The sequence below is a fragment of the Bos taurus genome, chromosome 7, assembly GCF_002263795.3.
Source record: "Bos taurus isolate L1 Dominette 01449 registration number 42190680 breed Hereford chromosome 7, ARS-UCD2.0, whole genome shotgun sequence".
In the NCBI taxonomy this organism is placed as follows: Eukaryota; Metazoa; Chordata; class Mammalia; order Artiodactyla; family Bovidae; genus Bos; species Bos taurus.
Window position 1 is genome coordinate 46,689,468 of NC_037334.1, and position 23,682 is coordinate 46,713,149.

The 23,682-nt window shown below is 45.0% G+C and overlaps 2 long non-coding RNA genes across 11 annotated transcripts in view; both read left to right on the top strand.

Annotated features, from left to right (window-relative positions):
* Positions 1 to 23,682, top strand: part of LOC104969177 (uncharacterized) — a 273,877-nt gene that overhangs the window by 153,100 nt on the left and 97,095 nt on the right. The gene's annotated exons all lie outside the window — the stretch shown is intronic.
* Positions 4,684 to 15,739, top strand: LOC132345749 (uncharacterized). The gene is made up of 2 exons (XR_009495271.1): positions 4,684 to 12,766; positions 14,876 to 15,739. It is a non-coding gene; the product is annotated as an uncharacterized lncRNA (long non-coding RNA).

Genomic DNA, 23,682 nt, shown 5'->3' on the forward strand with positions numbered 1-23,682 from the left:
CATGTTCCTCTCTCCTCCACTATCTCCTGGAGTTTGCTCAAACTCATGTCCATCGAATTGATAATGCCATCCAACCATCTCATCCTCTGTCACCCCCTTCTCCTCCTGCCTTTCCAGCATCAGGGTCTCTTCCAATGAATCAGCTCTTTGCATCAGGTGGCCAAAATTTTGGAGCTTCAGCATCAGTCCTTCCAATGAATATTCAGGGTTGATTTCCTTTAGAATTGCCTGGTTTGAGAGTCCCTTGCTGTCCAAGGGACTCTCAAGAGTCTTCCCTAGCACCACAGTTCAAAAGCATCATTTTTTGGTGCTCAGCCTACATTATGGTCCAACTGTCACATCTGCACATGACTACTGGAAAAACCGTAACTTTGACTATATGGACCTTTGTTGGTAAAGTGATGTCTCTGCCTTTTAATGCAGAGGGTCCAAAGCTCTGTAAGATTCTCCCAGGGTCCCTAGACTCAGCCATGGAAGATCACTGCTTATTGGAACTTATCAGTTAAACCAATTTCTTGTGGTTTCTTCTTCTTCTACTGTGGAGCACGTGGCCTGGCTCTTTCTCATCAAAGGCTTGAGGAGGTGCCTTCAGAGTCTTTGCTGATGCTGTTGGCACCAGTCAGGGATATTCTCACCTGGGAGAGGTGCTGTGTGTGAGAGAGCCTAGGGCCTGTGCTGTGTGTGCATGCTCCCCACTGCTAGGTCAGTACCTGGCTAGGGAGAGAATTTTGACTTGGGTCCAGAAGTATTTTTTTTTTGTACCTCCCCCTGTTCCTCCAAAAGATGTTCCCTCCCCAGGGCTGGGGAGGCATGTGAACTTCTTAGAATGTGTGCCCGCCGGGAGAAAGAACTGCCTTCCTTTGGTGCCTCTTTAGGGATCATCATGGCTCAAGGTGGTTTAGCTCATGACCAGAGTGTTTTCTCCGTGGCTTCCTGTCCAGGTCACAGCCAACTTTCCTGTACGCTAAGGGGCTCTCTGAAAAGATCAGATCCAGCAGTGAATGTTGCTGCACCTTCCTGAAAGCAGCCGTCATACAAGGTATAAGTTATGTGCCCAGAGCTCCTGACAGAGACATGCCAGTCCCCCGGCTGGAAGGCCTGAAAACAATCTCAGTGGTGGGGCAGGTGCTGACAGTGGGTGCTGCCACCCGCCCACAGCCTGTGCTCTGCGTGGACATGTGTGCACTGCTTATGTGGCTAACAGGCATCTTTACTGAGGGTGACGTTTACATGCTATAAAAAGTCCATTAACTGCATTTAAGCTTCTCCAGAGATGGCAGGGCCTAATCTGTATTTGGCATGTGACATGGCGGGAACTGAGAGATGCAGAGACCCCTTCTGCTGGGCCTTTGCTGGGATTTGAGACATGGGCTTTGCCAAGTGAGTAGGTGAGTGAATGAATGCACGAGTGTGTGAGACAGTGAGAGAACGACATCTTCAGGGCCAAGCATGACTCGTGCACAAAATGAGGCTGTTTTCCGAAGTTTTCAGTAAACAGGTTCTCGTTTCAATGCCAAGTGGCACAGTCGAAATTCTGTATGGGAACAAGACAGCTTTGTTATTTTTGCAGATCAAAGTGTTATAAAATACTGCTCTCTGTTTTTAAATCAACTGTTCAGAAAGCGTTTTTGTTTTTAAGCTGAAGACTTCACAGGTTGAGCATCTACAGGAGTTTACCTTTTCCCGGTGCTGTGTTTTAAGCCTGAGTTGAGGATTGTCTGTGCACTCAAGCAGGGCCCTTTGGTCCATCGGCCAATGGGCCAATCAATGGACCAGATCTGCTGGGTCCCTCTCCTGCCCTTTGAGAGTCACCTGAGCCCCTGAGCCACAGGTGGGTGCAGATTTGTTTGAAGCAAGGTCTCTGCTGCTCCTCCTGGGCCACTGCAGAGTTTGAGTGACTCAAAGACCCCTGGCCTGGAAGTGTTCCCCAGTGACCCCCTCCCCTGGACCTCCTAGACAATGTCCACCTCATGCTTCTTGGGGCTCACACCTGAGAACAAGTGAACTGAGAGCTCCTGGGGGCAAGCATGGGCCCCTCTTTTCTGAAGCCCTTTACTAGTCTATTGCTGGACTTTTCTTACCCATTGAGTGCCTGATGGCACTGTCCCAAACAACTCAGTGTGGGTGGTGAGTTGGCACTCTGGGTCCTCGGAGTCACGTGCCGTGGGAGAAATAGACACTTCAGAACCAGAGCATCCTAAGCTTGAGTCCTGGCTCTGCCACCCACTAAAAATATATTTGGAAAAGGGACATGACTCCTCTGAGCCTCAGTTTGCTTATGTGTAAAATGGGGATGCTGCTACATACTTCACAGATTGTTTTTAGGGTTCTGTGAAAATGATGATGGTTAAGTGCCTTGCTCAAAGTAGATGCATGAGAACAAAATCACAACAGCTTAGGTTTGAATCCTGACTCTACCTCCTACGTGAGCCTGAAGCTCAGCAAGAACAAGTGACTTGCCGGATTTCTCTGTAAATGGTGTACCATCTCCTCTCACCTCCTGGTGACCCACACATTGAGCACCAGGCGAGCCTGTGGGTGCTGATGATCATGAGACTGACCCTCTTTGCTCGCTGATCAGGCCAGCCAGCAGAGGGTGAACACCGCCCCCCACCTCCTTTCCATGAACTGTGGGTACTGCCAGGCTCTTGCCTGCATGTCGGGGTTGCAGTGATTTCACAACCATCCTCCCAGCCTGGGTTTGGGGAGTTTGGAGCAGAAAGGTCTTAGCAAGTACCCCCTTTCCCAGGCAGGCCCCCGAGCCCACCCCACCCCACCTCTTGATTGCTAGCAGGCCTCAGAACTGGCCAGGCTGTGGAACGCAGCCCAGCCCTGACCTCGGGCCCCGAGCCCCCATGGTGCCCTGCCTGTCATGCATGTGCAGCCCCGTCAGGGTTGGCTCCCTGGGCCCGGGGGCTGCCCCGTGCTCCTCTGCGTCCCTGGCCGAGCATACCGAGTTATGTAATGCTGCTGAGCCAACATTTATAAGTCGCGGCCAATTTGCTGGCCTCGAGTTACACTGTGCAGATGCTCTGCGGTATGGTTGGCTTTTGTCTCGGAGGCCGTAAGCAGATAGCATAACTCCGCTTACCATTAGACATTTCGCAAATCATCTGGGCTCGAGCGTGCCGCAGCCAGACAGTTCATTTATGTTGCGAACGGTATGATTTGTAAAGTAATAAATTTCCCGTCTCTCTGCCAGCAATAAAGTACAGCAAGCAGGCGAGGCCAGAGCCCTCCAAAAATACCCTGGCTCCCAGCGAGACCTGGAAGAGGGCTCTGTCAGGTTCTGTCTCTGCTCCTGCCTACACTGGGTTCTGGGAAATCAGGTTTGGACCATAAATCCCCTCTACCATCTGGGTGACTCGGGGCCCTGGCACGAACTTGTTATTAGCATGTATAATTGGTCCCCTACCATGACACATTTGTCACTTCCCGGGCCCCTCTGCATCCTGGCATGAAAGGGCGGCGTGATGCAGTGACAGGCAGTTGTTGCCCACCCCTCCCTCTCTCTGTCAGCACATCTGTGCTCAGGGCCAGGTCAGGGCTGTTTGTCCTGGGAAATCAGTGGCAGACAGAGAGTTGTGGGGAGATGTGCTGGTGACAGCATCTTTCGGCCTCCGGGGAAGGTATGCGCAGGCCTTGCTCTGCCCAGGGTGCAGGGCTCTCTGTTGTGAAGATAGTTGCTCTGGGCAGAAAGTCAAGGACTGGTTTGCAATGAGCCTTGGGATGTCCGAGTCCCAGTTCCTTTCCTGGGGGAGGGCACCTGTGATCGGTAGATGCTTCCACATCTGTTGGAGTTGTCAGGGGGACCCCAGAACTGCATCCCAGAGCGCCAGATGTGGTCTGGGACCCCAGAGTACAAGTACATGGCTTGGAGTCCCACATTTTTAAAAAAAAGTATTTATTTATTTGGCTGTGCTGAGTCCCAGCTGCAGCATGAGGGATTTTCAGTTGTGGCATGCAAACTCCTAGCTGCGGCATGTGAGATCTAGCTCCCCAACCAGGGATCGAACCCAGGTCCCCTGCTCTGGGAGCTCGGTGACCCAGCCCTTGGGCTACCAGGGAAGTCCTTGGAGTCCCCATTTTTGAGCAGCCCTATCTTCTTGTCCTCAGTGGTGGCTTCTGTGTAGAGACCTGGCTCTGTCTCTGACCTCTGCCCTAGGTGATCACAGCACCTGCTCTGTTAGATACTGTGCTGGTCAGCGATGTCTCTGGGGACATCGGGGGCATGTCACGTCTGGGGAAGTGGAGCCTGGGGAATGGTCCACAGGCTGCGAACGTCCTCGTGCTTAGCTGCAGGATACTTCCCACCCACCTCACCTTCTTTCTCCTCCTCTACCTCTGCCTCCTCTTCTTCCACTATTGATATTTGCTTTTTAAAAATCCCATTGAAAAATAAAATAACATTTAAGAACTACATATAGAAAATAACATTTAAGAACTACATATAGAAAATAACATTTAAGAACTACATATAGAAAAGGGAGTTCTCTGTAGTGCAGTCACAAAAACGTAGTCACAGTGATGGTTTTGCTGTGTTTCCTCCATGCTGGCCTTTGGTAGTCCCTCGAGGGACACTCTCCCTCAGTCAGGGCAGCTTTGCCACCTTTGAGGATGTCCTGGGCTTGCACAGGGCTCTTTGTCTGGAGGGGAGTGGGGGTGGGTGGGTAGATTCACTCCTCCAAGCGGGTCATGAGGAGGGTGCACTTCCCAATGTCAGAGTCCTGCCTTGGAGGTGGGCCAGTAGGAGCACAGGAAGGAGCCGAGGCCTCCAGGGTCCCCCACGACCTCCTCGGTCCTCCTGTCTTGCACCACGGCCTCCACGGATAGTCCTGCCCCGCTGTTTCCTTCTAGCCGAGGTAGGTCCGTCCCTTGGCGACTTCACTCCTGACGTGTTGACCTTGGGCCACTTGCCTTGCCTGTCTGGGCCTCAAGGTACCCTGAAGTGTGGGGCGTGATCCCTACTGGGCGGGGTTGTGTAAGGATGAAAGGAGACGGCCTGGCATCCGGAGGGCTTCAGCAGTGCCTACCAGCTGTGCGGATGTAATGCCCCTTGCCTACAGCGGACCCAGGGCTGTCTCATGGCTCAGTCCTAGGAGAGGCCCACACACTCTCATGCCTGTGAATGCCTCCCTGCCCTGCCCTGACTGAGCAGTGTGTAGCCTTGGCCTGGAGGTGATGTTTCAGGGCCTGGGACTGAATACTGAGAGTCCAGGAGGAAAGCCTGCCGGGGAAGTAGGAGAGCGAGGAGTGACTATTAAAGGGAAGAGTCTAGTCTTTGGACCTTGTTCTAGAGGAGAGTGGGCAAGGGTGGTGGGGTGACCTGGGCCGTGGGGAGGAAGTTGCTCGTTGCCATCTTGGTCTCTTTGGAGAGAGGTGAGGGCTGAAGGCCGAATGTGGGGTCAGGACCTACTGGCCAAAGCCCAGAGGAGAAAGGCTGAAAAGAAAGAAAGGTGGCTACAGATTGCCAGGGAAGATGACCTGAAGCTAGTGCTGAGGCTCCAGGGGCCAGGAGTCCTGAGCAGGAGACCTAGGACGGAGTTTTGCCGTGTGGCTAGAGCTGCTGGGGTACCAATACACTGTCCCCAGGGAACCGAGCCTGGTGCCCAGACTCTGGGTTGTTTGGGCACAACCAGGAGGGTCGGTAGGGATTGGTGGAGGGCCCTTAGTTTTGGTAGGATGCCACAGGCCACTCCTTCTTTACAGAAAAATGGCAGATGCCGGTTGAGCAGGTGTGGTGTGCCAGGCACCATGGAGGAACTCAATGTACACGAGCTCTTTTGTTTACTCCTCACTGCAGCTCTGTGAGCAGGCGTCAGAATGGGGAAACTGAGGTTCAGTGAGGTTTAGTGATTTGCCCCACTTTTCCCAGCTAGGAAAGAACTAGAAACAGGGTTCCAATCACTTCAAAAATGTCTACTAGACCATAAGCTCTGTGAAGGCAGAGCCCAGGCCAGTCCTGTTCTCTCTGCCCCGATACACAACCAGCTGCCTGGCACAAGCAGGACGGAGCGGATGTGGCCACGAGGGTGGAGACAGGCCCAGACCTGCATGGTTCCTCGCGCGCACCTGTCATCTCAGGCGGTCCACTGGCCGTTTCTCTCTGCCCTGCCCGGGGTGGTTCTGTTCGCCAGTAGGGCAGACCTTGGGTAGACAGCACCCTTCTCCCAGCTGTCTCCCAGACACTCTAGACCCTGAAATTGTCGAGTCACATGTTTTCCTTGGATTTTGATAATTGGTGATTCATGTTTGCAAGGAAGGCAGGAAAGTGACTCATGCTGATTTAATAAACCTAAGCATAGTCTCAAGAATCAGCTGATAAATCGCAGACTGGCAGCCCACTCCCCCATGCCTGCCAGCACCAAGCACTCAGAAATCACCAAGTTCAACAAGCCTGCAGAAAATTCAATCTCCCCAGCAGTGTTTTCCTTATTTGAGCTAATAGCACGAGGCGCCTCTCTTCTGGCACCACGAGGTGGGCCAGGGGGCCCCGCTGCCTTCCCTGGGGTCCCGTGGGAGGAGGCGCAAATGCTTCACATGGGGCAAGTTCCTGAGGCTTCAACAGTGATATGAGCTGCTGGGATATCCCAGGGTTTACCTTGTGCTCTTGGATCCAGCGGCTGAGCCCCTGGGGAGCCAGCCTCATGCCCCAGCTTCTGAACGCTGGGGTAACGTGAGCAAGGACCCCTTCCCCGCAGAGTAATGAGAACAAGGCCAACAGCCACCGCCCTGGCCTCTCTGGGCCGTGTCAGGACTAACACACCTCGGTCAGTTGTGCGGAGCTCAGGTTACTCGATATAAACAAGCGGAGGTGAAACGTGGCAGCCAGAGGGGCAGCCCAAGGTGGCAGGGAATGCGTCATTTCAGACAGCTCTCCAGCGACGGAGATGATTCCTGACATCTAGCAGGTATTAACTCGGGAGTTAATCCTCCTGGGTTATGGTTCTGCGTGGTCTCCACATATCTCTGTTCCAAAGCACTTAGGCCAGTGGGCTGGAGAAAAATTTCAGAGATCCACTAGGTCAGCATCAATGCAGAGATCCTGTTACCGTCCGCATGCTCTCATTCAGGGCTGAGTCCTCACAGAAGTTCCAAAGGAGGGGGTGGGGGTGCCAGGCCATGAGGAATGGGGGTGCCCTCTTTGGATGTTAGGGGTTTCCTAAATCTGGTGGCTTTTCTGGAAGTTCTTTGGTATTCCCTCCCCATGTTTACTGAGCCCCTAGTGGGGAGTCAAGCTCCATGAAGAGTCCAGCCAGAGGAACCAGGATTCTTCCTTGGTGAGTCTGGTACTTGGTTAGGGTCCAGTCTTCCCCTCCCTGCTCATTCCTCCCTCTTTCTATTCATCTATCAAAAAAAAAAAAAAAAAATGGATTGACTGTGATAATGTAAAGCATTATGTATGTATGTATGTAAAGCATTTAGTGTCATGTCATGACTGGCTTGGTGTTAGTTTTTATTATCAACATTCATATCATTGCTATTATTTAATATCTATTGCATGCCAGGCAAAAAAAAGGTGAATAATGCTACAAATTGGTGAAAGGACTGCACGAGAGCTGGAAATCATCAAGACAGTCTAACCTCACCCCTCACACTGCAGGGGGGCCTAGCGAGGCCCTGAGGGATGCAGAGACACAGGCTAAAAGGGGTTTCCCCAGGAGAGTGCGGCTGTGCCTAGAACACAGGCCTCCTGCCACGGCCTGCAGCTGCCACACTGGGATGGCATGGTCTGAAGACGCTTCCTGAAGTGAGTGGGTCTTAGGATGAGCTTTAGAATAAGAGTAGGAATGAGACCAGCAGGAGAGAAGAGAAGAGAAGGGGCTGAGTGCCGCCTGGCCCCCATAGAGGGAGGGGGCTACAGGTGTAACCACAGCCATCTGTGTAGCATCATTTGAGGAGACCCAAGGAGGCTTCGTTGTCCCCACATTACTCTGTTATTACCAGCAGGTGCTTCTTTCTGGCCTTTGCAAATCAGAACTGTTGGGGTTGGGGCTCAGCCTGCTCGCCTGTGTCTGCTCATGCTCGGAGAGGGTGCCCATGGGTCCCGGCTGCAAGCCACAGGCCAGGAGTGGATTCCTTAGGGAGAGGAAGCCCATTCAGTCCTAATGTGCCATTAACCCCTTGCATTTGTTTCCTCGGGCTGTTGTAACAAATTACCAGGAACCTGGTAGCTTAAAACAACAGAAGTTTATTCTGTCAGTGTTGGAGGCCAGGAGCTCAGAATGCAGGTGTTGGCAGGGTTGGTTGCTCCCCCAGTCTCTGAAGGAATATCTGTTCCATGCCTCACATGTAGCTTCTGGGGGCTGCTGGCAGCCATGGGCTTTCTGTGGCTTGGAGTTGTGTAACTTGTCTCTGCCGCATCCCATCTTCATGTGGCCTTCCCTTCTGTCTGTATCTTCTCCTCTTCCTTTAAAGGCACTAGTCATTGATGGATCCAGGGTGACCTCCTCTTAACTGGATCTGCAAAGACCCTTTCTCCAAATAAATTTGTTCACAGTCACAGATTCTAATTGGATCCAGGCTTACTGATGGATCCAGGGTGACCTCCTCTTAATTGGATCTGCAAAGACCCTTTCTCCAAATAAATTTGTTTACAGTCACAGGTTCTAGGAGGCCACCACTCCATCCACTACCCCTCTAAAGAAGTATGAAAGTGTGGCTCCGGAGATGGGTTACATGGTAAATTTTGATGGCATGAGGGGTTAAGTCTGGTTGAGACACAGATCTGGGGGTACCAGGAAAACTACCAGAAGTGTTTGGCCTTGGGTGTAGGGATTTTTATTTTTGAGACTGAGAGTGCAGCTTAGAAGTGCTGATCAGGGGCATATGGGCATCCAGCAGGGCCTGTTGACAGAGTCCACCATGTTGGGGATGGAGTGTTGTGACCACAGCCTGCTCTTGGAATGGTCCAGAGCAGTGCAGTCCAGTAGCAGTTTCTACAATGATGGAAATGTTCTTTATAATCCTAGGCATCTGATACAGTGGCCACTAGCAGCATGTGTCTGCTGAGCTTTTGAAATATGGCTAGTGCAATAATGGTCTTCCCTGGTGGCTCTGATGGTAAAGAATCTGCCTGCAATGCTGGAGACCCAGGTTCGATCCCTGGATCAGGGCGATGCCCTGGAGGAGGGAATGGCCACCCAGTCCAGTATTCTTGCCTGGAGAATCCCATGGTCAGAGGAGTCTGGAAGGCTATAGTCCATAGGGTTGCAAGGAGTTGGACACAACTGAGCCACTAACACGACACTAGTGCAACAAAAGGACTAGATTTTACTTCTATCTACTTTTAATACACTGTATTTAAACTTAAGTAGACCTACGTGACTAGTGGCTACCTATTGGCCAGCACAGCTCCAAAATATCTTGATTCGACCCTTTCCCCTCGTCTGTTCTTCATTTCACTATCAAAAATACATTTCATCATAAAGAGCTTAAATTGCTCTTTTGCTTTTTTATGTGTGTAATGCTTATGTTTTAACTTTTGGCTGAGGTATAGAGGCCAGATGGAGGTAACTGGTTTTAGACCCAGTACAAGAAAACGTGGCTGGCTCCTTGAGTAAAGGGAAAAGAGCGGTGTTTTCTATGGACACTCTTGCAGTTGACAGTTGCCTGGTCGTTAAGCTGGAGATGCAGCTAGAGAGGCCGTGGTGAAATGTATCCTTGCTGGCAGCGAGGAGGTTGCCTGGCAAGGTTGCTTGGAGCCTGAAGAAAGGGGTGATTGCCCACGTCAACTCCTCTGGCCCACTTTTGGGAGTCTATGAGTTTGGACTGCTTTGCTCCTTTTCTTGGCTTCTGGAAAGCCACAGATGAAATTTGTGTCTTACAAAGCTGTGTGCGCTCAGTCGCTTCTTTGCAACCCTATGGACAGTAGTCCACCAGGCCCCTCTGTCCATGGGATTTCCCAGGCAAGAATATGGAACAGGTTGCCATTTCCTACTCAAGAGCATCTTCCGACCCAGGGATCAAACCTGCGTCTCCTGCAGCTCCCTCACTGGCAGGTGGATTCTTTCATCATGAGCCACCAGGGAAGGCCCTTATGGAGCGGTTTCTCCCAACCCCCTCCTTGTTTTCCCAGTTCCCCAGATGGACACTGCATACTGTCTTACTTTAGAGTGAGGATATTTATTTTTGTACACTGTTTAGACATGATCTTAAGCAACACTTCATTTATTTACCCATTCACATGTTTTTGACCTTCTGGGTGAAAAATAAAGCATTTTCCTGAGAGGAGAAAAATCTCAGAGGAGGCAGTTCTTGGGGTGATGGGGTCTTGATAGGACATGTGTGGGCTCACAGCTCATCTCTCCTCTTTCTCCTTGCTTTTTTTCTGGCTTGTGCTCATCTGAGATGGTGGCTCTGGTTCTCGAAGCGTGATCTGCTTGCCCTCCTCCATGCTCATGCTTGACGGGAGCTCACAGGTCCAGGCTGGAAGTCACAGGCATAGAAGACATTTCCAATGACACAGGCAGAGCAGCCTGTTTTAGGTGGGGAGCTGTGGAGGAGGATGGTGCGCTGGGTCAGGCTCACACCGCTCTGTGTACACGTAAGACACAAACGAGGGATTTAGAGGTGAAGAGTCCTGTGAGTGTTGCTAGGCAACCCTTCAGCTGGGTCTGAAGGTAACATAATCTCTGGGAGCAGCCTGGTAGGAGGGCCTCCTAAGGACAAAGCTGAACTTCAGAACCACCGCCTTCTGCGCCTGTTCCCTCCGGGGCTGCCTCTGGGAGGGAGTGAGAAAGGTCAGCAGAGCCACATTACATAAGCCGCACGGTTGACTGATGTACCCATGGATTCGTTATTGTTCTGTCTTCTTTTTCTCATGTATCTATTTGTACCCCACCTTGTACAAGAGAGGGTCTGAGGTGGTTTCAGAAACACAGCTGCTATAGCAGGATAAACATTAAATAAGGGAAGAAACTGGGGTAAGGGAGAAGAAGGATGAGGAAATGGGTGGGACCAGTCACTCAGCAAGTATCTGCTGAGTTCTGAGTATGTGCCTGCCTGTGCAGATAGAGCAATGAACGCAGCAACCACAGTCCTCCACTCCCAGAGCTGATGGTCCCATAGAAGAGGGGTGAGAAAGAAAGACCACAGGTCCAGTGCTCTTTTGGGGGGTAGACTCTGCATTAGACCCTGAGCCTCCTAGTGGGCGAAGCTAGAGGGGAACACAGTTACGAGGGGCTGGGTGTGTTCTCTGTGTTGTTTGTGTGGGTAACAACAGAGCCGCAGTGATGAGCTTCACTCTCCTATCCTAGAAGTGCAGTCCATGGCAGGGTCCTTCTACCCTCTTGCTTCTCCTCCACTGCCAGCCTCATTTCAGGTGCCAACCTCCTGCCTGGGTTCTGAGAGTCAGCCCAGTGACGGATTTTGCTAAGCAGTTTGCCTGAGGCCCCACAGCTTCATGACTCCACTTTGACCTCTATCTTTGACTTCTTCCAGTTTGGTATTTATTATTATGCTTTCTATAGTGGGAGCCCCACTTGCTCATAGATTCTGAAGAAGCTTGATCATTCAGCCCCTGGCATCTCTTTGGGAGGGAGGTGGAATGTCCTTACCCCCTTACATCAGCAGACCAGGGTCTTCCCATCATCTCATGGATGGGTGAGGTGGCTTGTTCTTTGAGTAAAAATACTGGCATGTAGGAATCCATCTTTCCAAGGCAGCCCTTTTTGTTTGTCTATTTATTTGTTCATTCCTCCAACAAATATTCTTGGGCATGTCAGGTGTTGTGTGTTAACCACCCATCATCTCTCCTGTCAAGGAGTCCAAGCTTTAGTTGAGGAAGAAGGATCAGTACATGTGAGCCTGCTGTGCAGAGTGGGGAGGGTTTAAGTATGAGATGGAGTGCTAATCAATAAAGCAGAAGTAAAAAATATAAGCAGGCTAAATTCATCCATACTGTATAACCACTTTATATGTCCTGGCCACAGATCAACCCTCATCCTGAGCACCCCTCCACAGAACTCACCCTATTTTTGGCAAAGTGAAAGTGAAGTTGCTCAGTCGTGTCTGACTCTTTGCAACCCCATGGACAGTAGCCTGCACCAGGCTCCTCCATGCATGGGATTTTCTAGGCAAGAGTACTGGAGTGGGTTGCTGTTTCCTTCTCCAGGGAATCTTCCTGACCCAGGGATCAAACCTGGGTCTCCTGCATTGTAGGCAGACGCTTCTACCATCTGAGCACAGTCCACCTGAAAGTGCAAGCGTTCAGAATGCAGTAGACCCTGTACAAGTTAGCCATACAGAAGCAGAAAGGGCCTCACCTCCTTTGTTCTTGGAAGTGTACTTCTGTTAATGCAACCTTAACTTGTCAGCAGCCTAGTGATATGAGACAGAGCCTAGAACAGGGAAGCCTGCAATACCAGCCTCTTGTACAAGCTGTGCCTTCCCAAGTGAGCCATGCTGAGGAATGCTGAGGGAATCTTTCTCAAGGACATGAGGGCAAGTGCCTTGTGTGTACTCCATTAATGAATGCCGCCCGTTCTCAGGTTACAGGAGCAGGGCTCTTGGATGGATTTCAATGTTTTGATCCCTCTTTAAAGAAAGCAACCACAGCTATTCCAATTATGAATTCTGAAATACCATTTTGCAACCATTGGGGTGGGAGACGATTGGGCCGCTGTGTTATCATACCATGCATCTCCCAGAGATAGAGACCTGCATAAGTAAAACCATATTTCTGTTTTCCAAGATCCAAGGTACCAATCCCAGGGACTGTCAGGCAGGCTCAGGAAGCAGCGCGTGGGGAACATTCTCAGACTTGGTAAGTGGCTGGCCTGCTGATAGAGGAGATTAAGGTGCTTTTGATCTCTTTGGCCCTAATGGCAACGTCTTTAGTTTTTAAAGTGACTTGGGAAAGTCTTCCTTTGAACAGCCAAGAGACTGCTTCAAGAAAGGCAAGCCCTATTCTAGACAGATTGTCGGGGAGGTTATGCTGCTGAACTGTAAATGTAGTTGCATGAATTTTTCCTTCCAATTCCTTAAGAGCATAGATTTAGCCTTCAGATCAGTTAGCTGATGACCCACAGTGCACCAAGGCTCTGCAATCCCTCCCCAAGTCGGGTGGTCAGTGGAGGCCTCAGGGCTCTCCCTGGCTAGTCCAGCTTCCCTCTGCATTTGGACTCATCTGCAGGCTCATCTTACTTGGGGCCACTGCTCTGCTGCCACACTCTGCAAACCTCTGTCCAGTCTTGGCCCTCTGCTCACTGGAGGGAGGCTATTCCTGAAGGCAGTAGGGTGATGGAAGGACATTCTGGTGACACGAGTGGGAGAGTGGCATTTCCTGGTGGAGGGTTTGTGTGAAAAAAGGGTGCGTGTGTGTGTTGCTCTGACCCTGGATGTATGGAGAGCTACATGAATTAGAACTCAGATGTCAGATCATGAACATAAAAATTTTAGTTTAAGTAAACATTTAATCCCTTACTACTCCTTTGTATAATGGAAGTTAAAAGTAGACTCTAAAATCCAGACTGCTTTGGTTAAAGTCTTCATTTCTCTAGTTATTAGCTATGTGGCCTTAGTCAAGTCATTTTATTTCCCTGAACGTGAATTTCCTCATCTGGAAAACAGTATCTAATTCATTGAGTTGTGAGAAATAAAATCATGCATATGTAACATACCACCTGCTTTACCTGCTCTGTGATACTGTGTTACTGGTTACTTTACCTGCTTCATGGTACTACAACAGATGTTATAGTTATTCTAATGTTATCCATTCTGTCTTTGATTGCACACAAATGCCTTACCCCATTACTATTCATAAGCTCTATGTGCAGGGAGTTACGGGACTAAAGGAAAAGGGTAAGGTTTGATTATAATTTCACTAGAAAAGAATAAATGTACAAAAAGTGAATTTGTATCTAAGATCTTATAAATACATACTAAAAGAGAGAGGTCATTAGTTACTCATATTTATATTTAATGAGGGCTTCTGCCCAGTATATATACAGTTGGAAGAGAATATTACTGCCATCCTAACAATAAGAACAAGCTAGCCCATTTATAAAATCATGCATGATTACAGTCCAAAGGGTAGCAGCCCTTTCAAGAAGAGGTGGGACCCATGAGTGTTTCACTGTGGGCTGAGCTGCAGGAGGAGGTAACCATCACAGAACCAAGTGAGACGGAAAGAGTTTAAGTTTAAAGGAATTTTTAAGAGCCACGTGCGGGTTAGCATAACAGTTTAGAATTCTTGGAAGCTCCAGACTTGGGTGTGTCTTCGTACTCACTTTTGTCCATGGACTTCTACTGAGAACTCACTAGGAAGATTGGGGTCAGGACAGGAGAATGGACAGAAAATTCCCTGTGGTATAGGTACATGAGACCTACCCAAGCCTGTAGTTTAAGCAGGAGAACCAAAAAAATACTCTCCCATTTCCTGACCTTTCAAGAATAGGAGGCAGAAGTTATCTGCCACTGGGGGAGGGTAGGAGTGTTGAGAGACCCCCACCCTTGAGGAAGTATCAGACAGTAACTGTAAAATAACCATCATATGTTTGTCAGAGAATCTAGTAGGAAAGGTGGCAACATGGATGAACAGATACAGGATTTCAGCAGAGGGATGGGAGTGTGTGTGTGCACATGTGTGCACTTAGTCATGTCCAACTCTTTGCAACCCCATGGACCGAAGCCCTCCAGGTTCTTCTGTCCATGGAATTTTCCAGGCAAGAATACTGGAGTGGGTTGCCATTTCCTACTCCCAGGGATCTTTCCAACCCAGGGATTGAAACCATGTCTCTTGTGTCTCCTGCATTGGCAGGCAGATTCTTTACCACTGTGCCATCTAGAAAGTATATTAAAAACAGGTCTAAATGGAAATACTGGAGATGAAAAATGGGATGTCAGACATGAATTCTGTTGGTGTGCTTTGCAGATGGAACACAGCAGAGGAAAGACTCAATGGAGACATGTCAATAGAAATCATCCAAACTGAAACAAAAAGAGAAAAAAGAGTGAAAAAACAAAACAGAGCATTTGATCTAAGGGAGAACACCAAAAGGCTAACACACTTTAACTGGAATCCTAGGAAAAGAGGATGAGAGCAAAAAGGTCAGAAAAAAATATTTGAAGAGATAGGGACCAAACACTTTCCAAAACTAATGGAAAACAAACAAACAAACCCCAAACCATCACTGTCTGAGAAGCTTAGAAAATCCCAGGTGGGATCATAGTCAAATCGCTGAAAAAGGATAAAAAATTTTCTTATGGATTTATCGCAGACTTAGAGGAACAATGACAAGAATGAGAATTGACTTTTCATCAGAAATTGAGGTCAGAGGCAATGGAAATGCCATCTTTAGAGTGCTGCATGGAAAAAACAAACACAACAAAACCTGTCAACCTGGAAACCTATATCCAGTGAAAATAAACTCCAAAAATGAGGATGAAATAAAGATATATCGACACAAGTAAAAGCCGAAAGAACCAATCTCCAGAAGAGCAGGACATGCTAAAAAGGACTTCTATAGACTAAAAGAATAATTTCAGAGGAAAACCTGGTCCCATGGAAAGGAGTGGGCCCAAGAAGGAGTGAATTGGTCTATAAATTAAAAGGACTTTTAAAACTTAAAATCAGTCATTTGAAGTTATAATGACAAAGGAAGATGGAGGTTTATGGTCTTTTAGAACTAAAACCAATGGCAACAGGAGTACAAAGGGTGGGGGCATTGTACTTGGAATGTACTGTCCTTAGTTCTTAAACTATTCAGGAAGTAGTAAAATATGTTTTGAAAGTAAAGTGATAAAGATAAATGTGTAATCTCTGGAGAAATCACTATGATGCAAAAAAGCAAGCCTAACATGTCAATTGTTGTTGTTTAGTCACTAAGTCATGTCAATAGCAGATGTGAGATGAAATACTAAAAATACTAATATTAAAATACTAAAAATATTTGTTTCATTCCAAAATTCAGGATAGGAGTAACAGAAAAACAAAAGGTGTAAAGGCCTAATGGTACTCAAAACCCGAATTTGGTATATTTAAAACAAAAATATATAAATAGTTAATTACATGCAAATGGATTACACTTCCCAATTAAAAGGCAGAGATGGGCAAACTGGATAAAAATGCAGGACCCAACTATATGTAGTTTACGGGAAATACACTTTAAATAAGTCACAGACGGAAAGTACAAGGTTGGGAAAAGATACCATGCGAACACTATGCTTAAGAAAACAGTTGAAGCTCTCCTAATATCAGAATGAAGAGACTTCAAGATGATAAAAAGATAAAAGGGGCATTTTGTAATGGCATTAAGTGTTAATTAATCAAGACATAAAAATCTAAAAGTTGTTGTATAATAACAGAGCTCCAAAATATGTGAAGCAAAAACTGACCGAGCTGAAGCTGAACCACAGCTGAGGAGTGTGAGACTCTTCTCTTTGTGACTGATGCGTTGAAAGACTGGTGAGTGTATAGGAGATCTGAACAGCACTGCCAATAGCCTGACCTAATGTACATTTATCTAACATTCCATCCAACAAGAGCAAAATGCACACACTTCTCAAGTGCCTATGGAGCATTCCTCAACCTAGATCATAAACTAGACCATAAAACAAGTCTAAATAAATTTCCAAGGATTGAATTTCTAAATGTTCTCTGAACAAAATGCAGTCAAAGTAGAAATCAGTGACAACAAGATACCTACAGAATTCTTCAAATATTTGGAAATGAAACAGTACTAAATAATGGACTAAATAGTCCATGAATTCAAAGAAGTCACAATAGAATTAGAAAATATTTTAAATTTAATGATAATAAAAAGGTGACATCAAAATTTGTGAGATGCATAATTTTTAAAGGGAAATGTATAGCTTTAAATGATTATCTTAGAAAATAAGAAAGATGCAAAATCAATTACCTTTGTTTGCACCTTAAAATGTTAACAAGAGATAAGCTAATTAAACCCAAGTAAGAGTGGAAATCAATGCAATAGAAAACAAATAATAGGAAAATCAGCAAAGACTAATGTTGGTTTGTTAAAAAGAGTAATAAAAATGATAACTACCTAGGAACATTTATTTACTGGATACAGAATTTCAGTTTTGCAAGATGAAAAGTTCCAGAGATTGGTGAATATACTTAATACTGTTGAACTGTAGCCTTAGAAATGATTGTGGAGGTAAATTTTATATTACATATATGTTTAACCATAACAAAAATTTTTATAAAAAGGAAAAAAGAAGACACAAATTATTCATAAACCAGGAATAAAAGATGAGCTATCACTAAGGACATTAAAAGGCTAATGAGGTGATATTGTGAACAACTTTACAGCAAAAGTTGTACAAAACATCCTGTTTCTATTAATACAAAGTAGCCAACATTCAAAAAACATCCATGTCGTCAGTGACATATTACTTGAAAAACATAACCTGCAAAAGTGACACAAGAAGAAATAGCAAATCTAAACCCTATACTCACTAAAGAAATTGATTTGGTAATTAAAGTTTCCAACAAACAAATGTCCAGACCCATATAGTTTTTCTGGTGAATTCTTTCCAATATTTAAGGAAGCGCTAATAATCAATTTGTGGCACCCCACTCAAGTACTCTTGCCTGGCAAACCCCATGGACGGAGGGGCCTGATGGGCTGCAGTCCATGGGGTCGCTAGGAGTCGGACACGACTGAGCGACTTCACTTTTCACTTTCATGCATTGCAGAAGGAAATGGCAACCCACTCCAGTGTTCTTGCCTGGAGAATCCCAGGGACAGGGGAGCCTGGTGGGCTGCCGTCTATGGGGTCGCACAGAGTCGGACACGACTAAAGCGACTTAGCAGCAGCAGCAATAATCAATTTTACATAAGCTATTTCAGAAAATATGGTATGAGAGTATACTTCCCAACTTATTTTATGAATCCAGCGTTACTTTGATGCCAACACCAGACAAGGATATCAATAAGAAAGGAAAATTACAGATCAAAGTCCCTTATTAACATAGGTATGAAAATCCTTAAAGTGTTAGCAAATGTAATCAACAATATATAGAAAAAGGGTAGAGTTCATCTCAGGATGTAAAGTTGATATACTATTATCAGATCAGATCAGATCAGTCGCTCAGTCGTGTCTGACTGCGACCCCATGAATCGCAGTATGCCAAGCCTCCCTGTCCATCACCAACTCCCGGAGTTCACTCAGACTCACCTCCATCGAGTCAGTGATGCCATCCAGCCATCTCATCCTCTGTCGTCCCCTTCTCCTCCTGCCCCCAATCCCTCCCAGCATCAGAGTCTTTTCCAATGAGTCAACTCTTCGCATGAGGTGGCCAAAGTACTGGAGTTTCAGCTTTAGCATCAGTCCTTCCAAAGAAATCCCAGGGCTGATCTCCTTCAGAATGGACTGGTTGGATCTCCTTGCAGTCCAAGGGACTCTCAAGAGTCTTCTCCAACACCACAGTTCAAAAGCATCAATTCTTCGGTGCTCAGCCTTCTTCACAGTCCAACTCTCACATCCATACATGACCACTGTAAAAACCATAGCCTTGACTAGACGAACCTTTGTTGGTAAAGTAATGTCTCTGCTTTTGGATATGCTATCTAGGTTGGTCATAACTTTCCTTCCAAGGAGTAAGTGTCTTTTAATTTCATGGCTGCAGTCACCATCTGTAGTGATTTTGGAGCCCAGAAAAATAAAGTCTGACACTGTTTCCACTGTTTCCCCATCTATTTCCCATGAAGTGATGGGACCGGATGCCATGATCTTCATTTTCTGAATGTTGAGCTTTAAGCCAACTTTTTCACTCTCCACTTTCACTTTCATCAAGAGGCTTTTGAGTTCCTCTTCACTTTCTGCCATAAGGGTGGTGTCATCTGCATATCTGAGGTTATTGATATTTCTCCCGGCAATCTTGATTCCAGCTTATGTTTCTTCCAGTCCAGTGTTTCTCATGATGTACTCAGCATATAAGTTAAATAAACAGGGTGACAATATACAGCCTTGATGAACTCCTTTTCCTATTTGGAACCAGTCTGTTGTTCCATGTCCAGTTCTAACTGTTGCTTCCTGACCTGCATACAAATTTCTCAAGAGGCAGATCAGGTGGTCTGGTATTCCCATCTCTTTCAGAATTTTCCACAGTTTATTGTGATCCACACAGTCAAAGGCTTTGGCATAGTCAATAAAGCAGAAATAGATGTTTTTCTGGAACTCTCTTGGTTTTTCCATGATCCAGCGGATGTTGGCAATTTGATCTCTGGTTCCTCTGCCTTTCCTAAAACCAGCTTGAACATCAGGAAGTTCACGGTTCACATATTGCTAAAGCCTGGCTTGGAGATTTTGAGCGTTACTTTACTAGCATGTGAGATGAGTGCAATTGTGCGGTAGTTTCAGCATTCTTTGGCATTGCCTTTCTTTGGGATTGGAATGAAAACTGACCTTTTCCAGTCCTGTGGCCACTGCTGAGTTTTCCAAATTTGCTGGCATATTGAATGCAGCACTTTCACAGCATCATCTTTCAGGATTTGGAAGAGCTCAACTGGAATTCCATCACCTCCACTAGCTTTGTTTATAGTGATGCTTTCTAAGGCCCACTTGACTTCACATTCCAGGATGTCTGGCTCTAGGTCAGTGATCACACCATTGTGATTATCCGGGTTGTGAAGATCTTTTTTGTACAGTTCTTCTGCATATTCTTGCCATCTCTTCTTAATATCTTCTGCTTCTGTTAGGTCCATACCATTTCTGTCTTTTATCAAGCCCATCTTTGCATGAAATATTCCTTTGGTATCTCTGATTTTCTTGAAGAGATCCCTAGTTGTTCCCATTCTGTTGTTTTCCTCTGTTTCTTTGCATTGATCGCTGAAGAAGGCTTTCTTATCTCTCCTTGCTATTCTTTGGAACTCTGCATTCAGTTGCTTATATCTTTCCTTTTCTCCTTTGCTTTTCACTTCTCTTCTTTTCACAGCTATTTGTAAGGCCTATTTGATATACTATTAAAAACCAATCAAGTTGATATACTATTAAAAACCAATCTGTATAATTTATCATGTTAGTTACAGAAGAAAATCATCTTTGCATAGATGCAGAAAAACCTATGGACAAATTTTGGTATTTATTCATGATAACAGCTTTCCCTGGTGGCTCAGATGGTAAAGTGTCTGTCTACAATGAGGGAGACCTGGGTTTGATCCCTGGATTGGGAAGATCCCCTGGAGAAGGAAATGGCAGTCCACTCCAGGACTGTTGCCTGGAAAATCCCATGGACAGAGGAGCCTGGTAGGCTACAGCCCATGGGTTCGCAAAGAGTCGGACATGACTGAGTGACTTCACTTTCACTTCTTTCTTTTCATGATAAAAACTCAGCAAACTGGGCATAAAAGAGAGCTTTCTTAACCTAACAAATGGTATCAACAAAAAAACCTACAACTGATATACTAATTGGTAAGTGAATGCTTCCTTTCAGAGGCTAAAGACAAAGTGAGGATGCCTCTTTCACAACTTTTACTCAACCTTGTACTGGAGGTCTTTGACAAGGCAATACTATAAGCAAAAGAAACAAAGGACATACAGATTGAATAGGAAGAAGTAAAACTGTCTTTGCTTATAGGTGACATGACTTTATACAAAGAGACTCCTAAGGATTTTTGGAAGATGAGTAGAGCTTAATTAATTAAGTAGTAATTAATTTTGCAGTAGTGAAAGATAAACAGAGTTATGATTCCATATACTAGAAATGAATAGTCGACAGTAAAAAATTTTAAATAACATTTACTGTAGCATAAAAAATCAAATATTTAAGTGGGCAATTTTTCCTTTGACAAAGTGATCTTAAAATTTATATGGAAAGAAAAAAAGGCCTAGAATAACCAAAACAGTATTGAAAAAGTAAAACAAATTTGGAAGACTTATCCTACCTGATTACAAGACTGACTACATAGCTACAGTAATCAAGACAGTGCAGGACTGATGAAAGGGATAAATGGAACAGAATAGAGTCTGTACATGCACCTACAGATATATGGTCCAAAGATTTTTGACAGGAATGTCAAGGAAATTCAATGGGCAATGACAATCTCTTTAACAACTGGTACGGGAACAATTGGTTATACTTTTAAAAAATAAAAGAACTTTGGCGTCTATCTCTAATCATGTATAAAAGTCAATTCAATGTAGGTCATTGACCTAAATGTAAAAGGTAAAGCAGTAAGATGACTAGAAGAAAAAAAAACAGAATTTTTTGCAACCTTAAAGTAAGCAAAGATTTCTTAGAGAAGTCACAGAAAACATGAACCATAAAAACAGAATCTGGTAAATTGAATTTCATCCAAATAAAAAATTTAGGCTCATCAAAGACATTGTTAAGGGAATAAATAGGTTAACACATATGTCTGACAAAAGACTTGCATCCAGAGTATAAAAACTCTTTAACAATTCAAGAATAAAAAGACAATTCAATTAAAAATGGGCAAACAGTTTTAATAGAGACTTCACTAAAGGAGATAGGCAAATGTATATCACCCAAAAAATAAGCACCTGAAGAAGTGTTCAGCATCATTAGGTTTGAGGGAAATGCAAATTAAAATTACAGTGAGTTACTACTAGTTATCCACTAGAAGTTATCCACTGACAGGGTTAAAGTGAAAAAAAATTGATAACGCGAGAGAGGAAGTAGAGGGACTGGAACTGTCCTGCATTGCTGGTGGGGGTATAAAATGATATAACCACTTAGGAAAACTGGTTATTTTCTTTAAAAGTTCAAAATACATTTACCTTATGACCTAGCAATTCCACTTTCAGATATTTACCTGAGAAGAATGAAAACACATTTTCACAAAAATTTTTGCATCAGAATGTTCATAGCGAATTTATTCATAAAATTCTGAAACTGGAAGAGAGCCCAGGTATCTATCAGATGGAATGAATGACTGAATGGATAAACTGTGGCACAGTCGTATAACAAGTTATGAGCAATATAGAGGAATGAGCTTCTAATATACACAGTATCATGGGTGACTCTCAAAACTGGAATGAGTGAATGAAGCTAGATACCAAAATAAATATACTATGTAGTCCATTTATAAGAAATTCTAGAGTAGGAAAAACTAACCTATGGTAACAGAGATCAGATAAGTGGTTGATTCTGAGGGTGAAAAATTGAGAAGAGGTGTGGTATACTTTCTGGTTGAGAGAAATGTTCCATGTCTTTGTGTATATTCTTCAAAATAGATTGAACAAAACACTTAAAACCTGAACATTTCACTTTATGGAAATTATATGCTAATAAAAAATATGGGATTAAAAAATCTTTTTCTTTCGCTAGACTTCAAATCCCAGTTACCAGATTTGAAAGTACTGTATTTAAAATAAATCAGTGACACTCTCTAACATAAATCACAGCAAGTTCTATGACCCACCTCCTAGAGTAATGGCAATAAAAACAAAAATAAACAAATGGGACGTAATTAAACTTAGGAGCGTTTGCACAATGAAGGAAACTGTAAGCAAGGTGAAAAGGCAGCCTGCAGAATGGGAGAATATATTAGCAAATGAAACAAATGACAAAGAATTAATCTCTAAAATGTCATTCAGCTCACTACCAGAAAAATGAACAACCCAATCAAAAAGTGGACCAAAGAACTAAACAGACATTTCTCCAAAGAAGACGTACAGATGGCTAATAAACACATGAATAGATGCTCAACTTCACTCATTATCAGAGAAATGCGAATCAAAACCACAATGAGGTACCATCTCAGACGGGTCAGAATGGCTGCTATCACAAAGTCTACAAACAATAAATGCTGGAGAGGGTGCGGAGAAAAGGAAACCCTCTTACACTGTTGGTGGGAATGCAAACTACTACAGCCACTATGGAGAACAGTGTGGCGATTTCTTAAAAAACTGGAAATAAAACTGCCATATGACCCAGCAATCCCACTTCTGGGCATACACACCAAGGAAACTAGAACTGAAAGAGACATATGTACTCCAGTGTTCACTGCAGCACTGTTTACAACAGCTAGGACATGGAAGCAACCTAGATGTCCATTAGCAGGCAAATGGATAAGGAAGTTATATGTGGTACATATACACAATGGAATATTACTCAGTTGTAAAAAAGAATGCATTTGAGTCAGTTCTAATGAGGTGGATGAAATTGGAGCCTATTATACAGAGTGAAGTAAGTCAGAATGAGAAACACCAATACAGTATATTAACGCATATATATGGAATTTAGAAAGATGATAACAATGACCCTATATGCAAGACAGCAAAAGAGACACAGATGTAAAGAACAGACTTTTGGACTATGTGGGAGAAGGTGAGGGTGGGATGATTTGAAAGAATAGCATTGAAACATGTATATTACCATGTGTAAAATAGATGACCAGTGCAAATTTGATGCATAAAGCAGGGCACTCAAAGCCAGTGCTCTGGGAACAGCCCAGAGGGATGGGGTAAGGAGAGGGGTGGGTGGGGGATTCAGAATGGTGGGGACATATGTACACCTGTGGCTGATTCATGTCAATGTATGGCAAAAAACCACCACAATATTGTAAAGTAATTAGCCTCCAATTAAAATAAATTAATTAAAAAATAAGTTAATGGTATAATTATATTTTGATGGGCAAATGCTATGATAAAACTATTGTAAACCTAATTTGAAATATTTTATGAGAGCTACATCCTGTAAGCCTGTTCTTTAGCAGCAGCTCTGCTCAAACCCTGGAGAAGGTGATG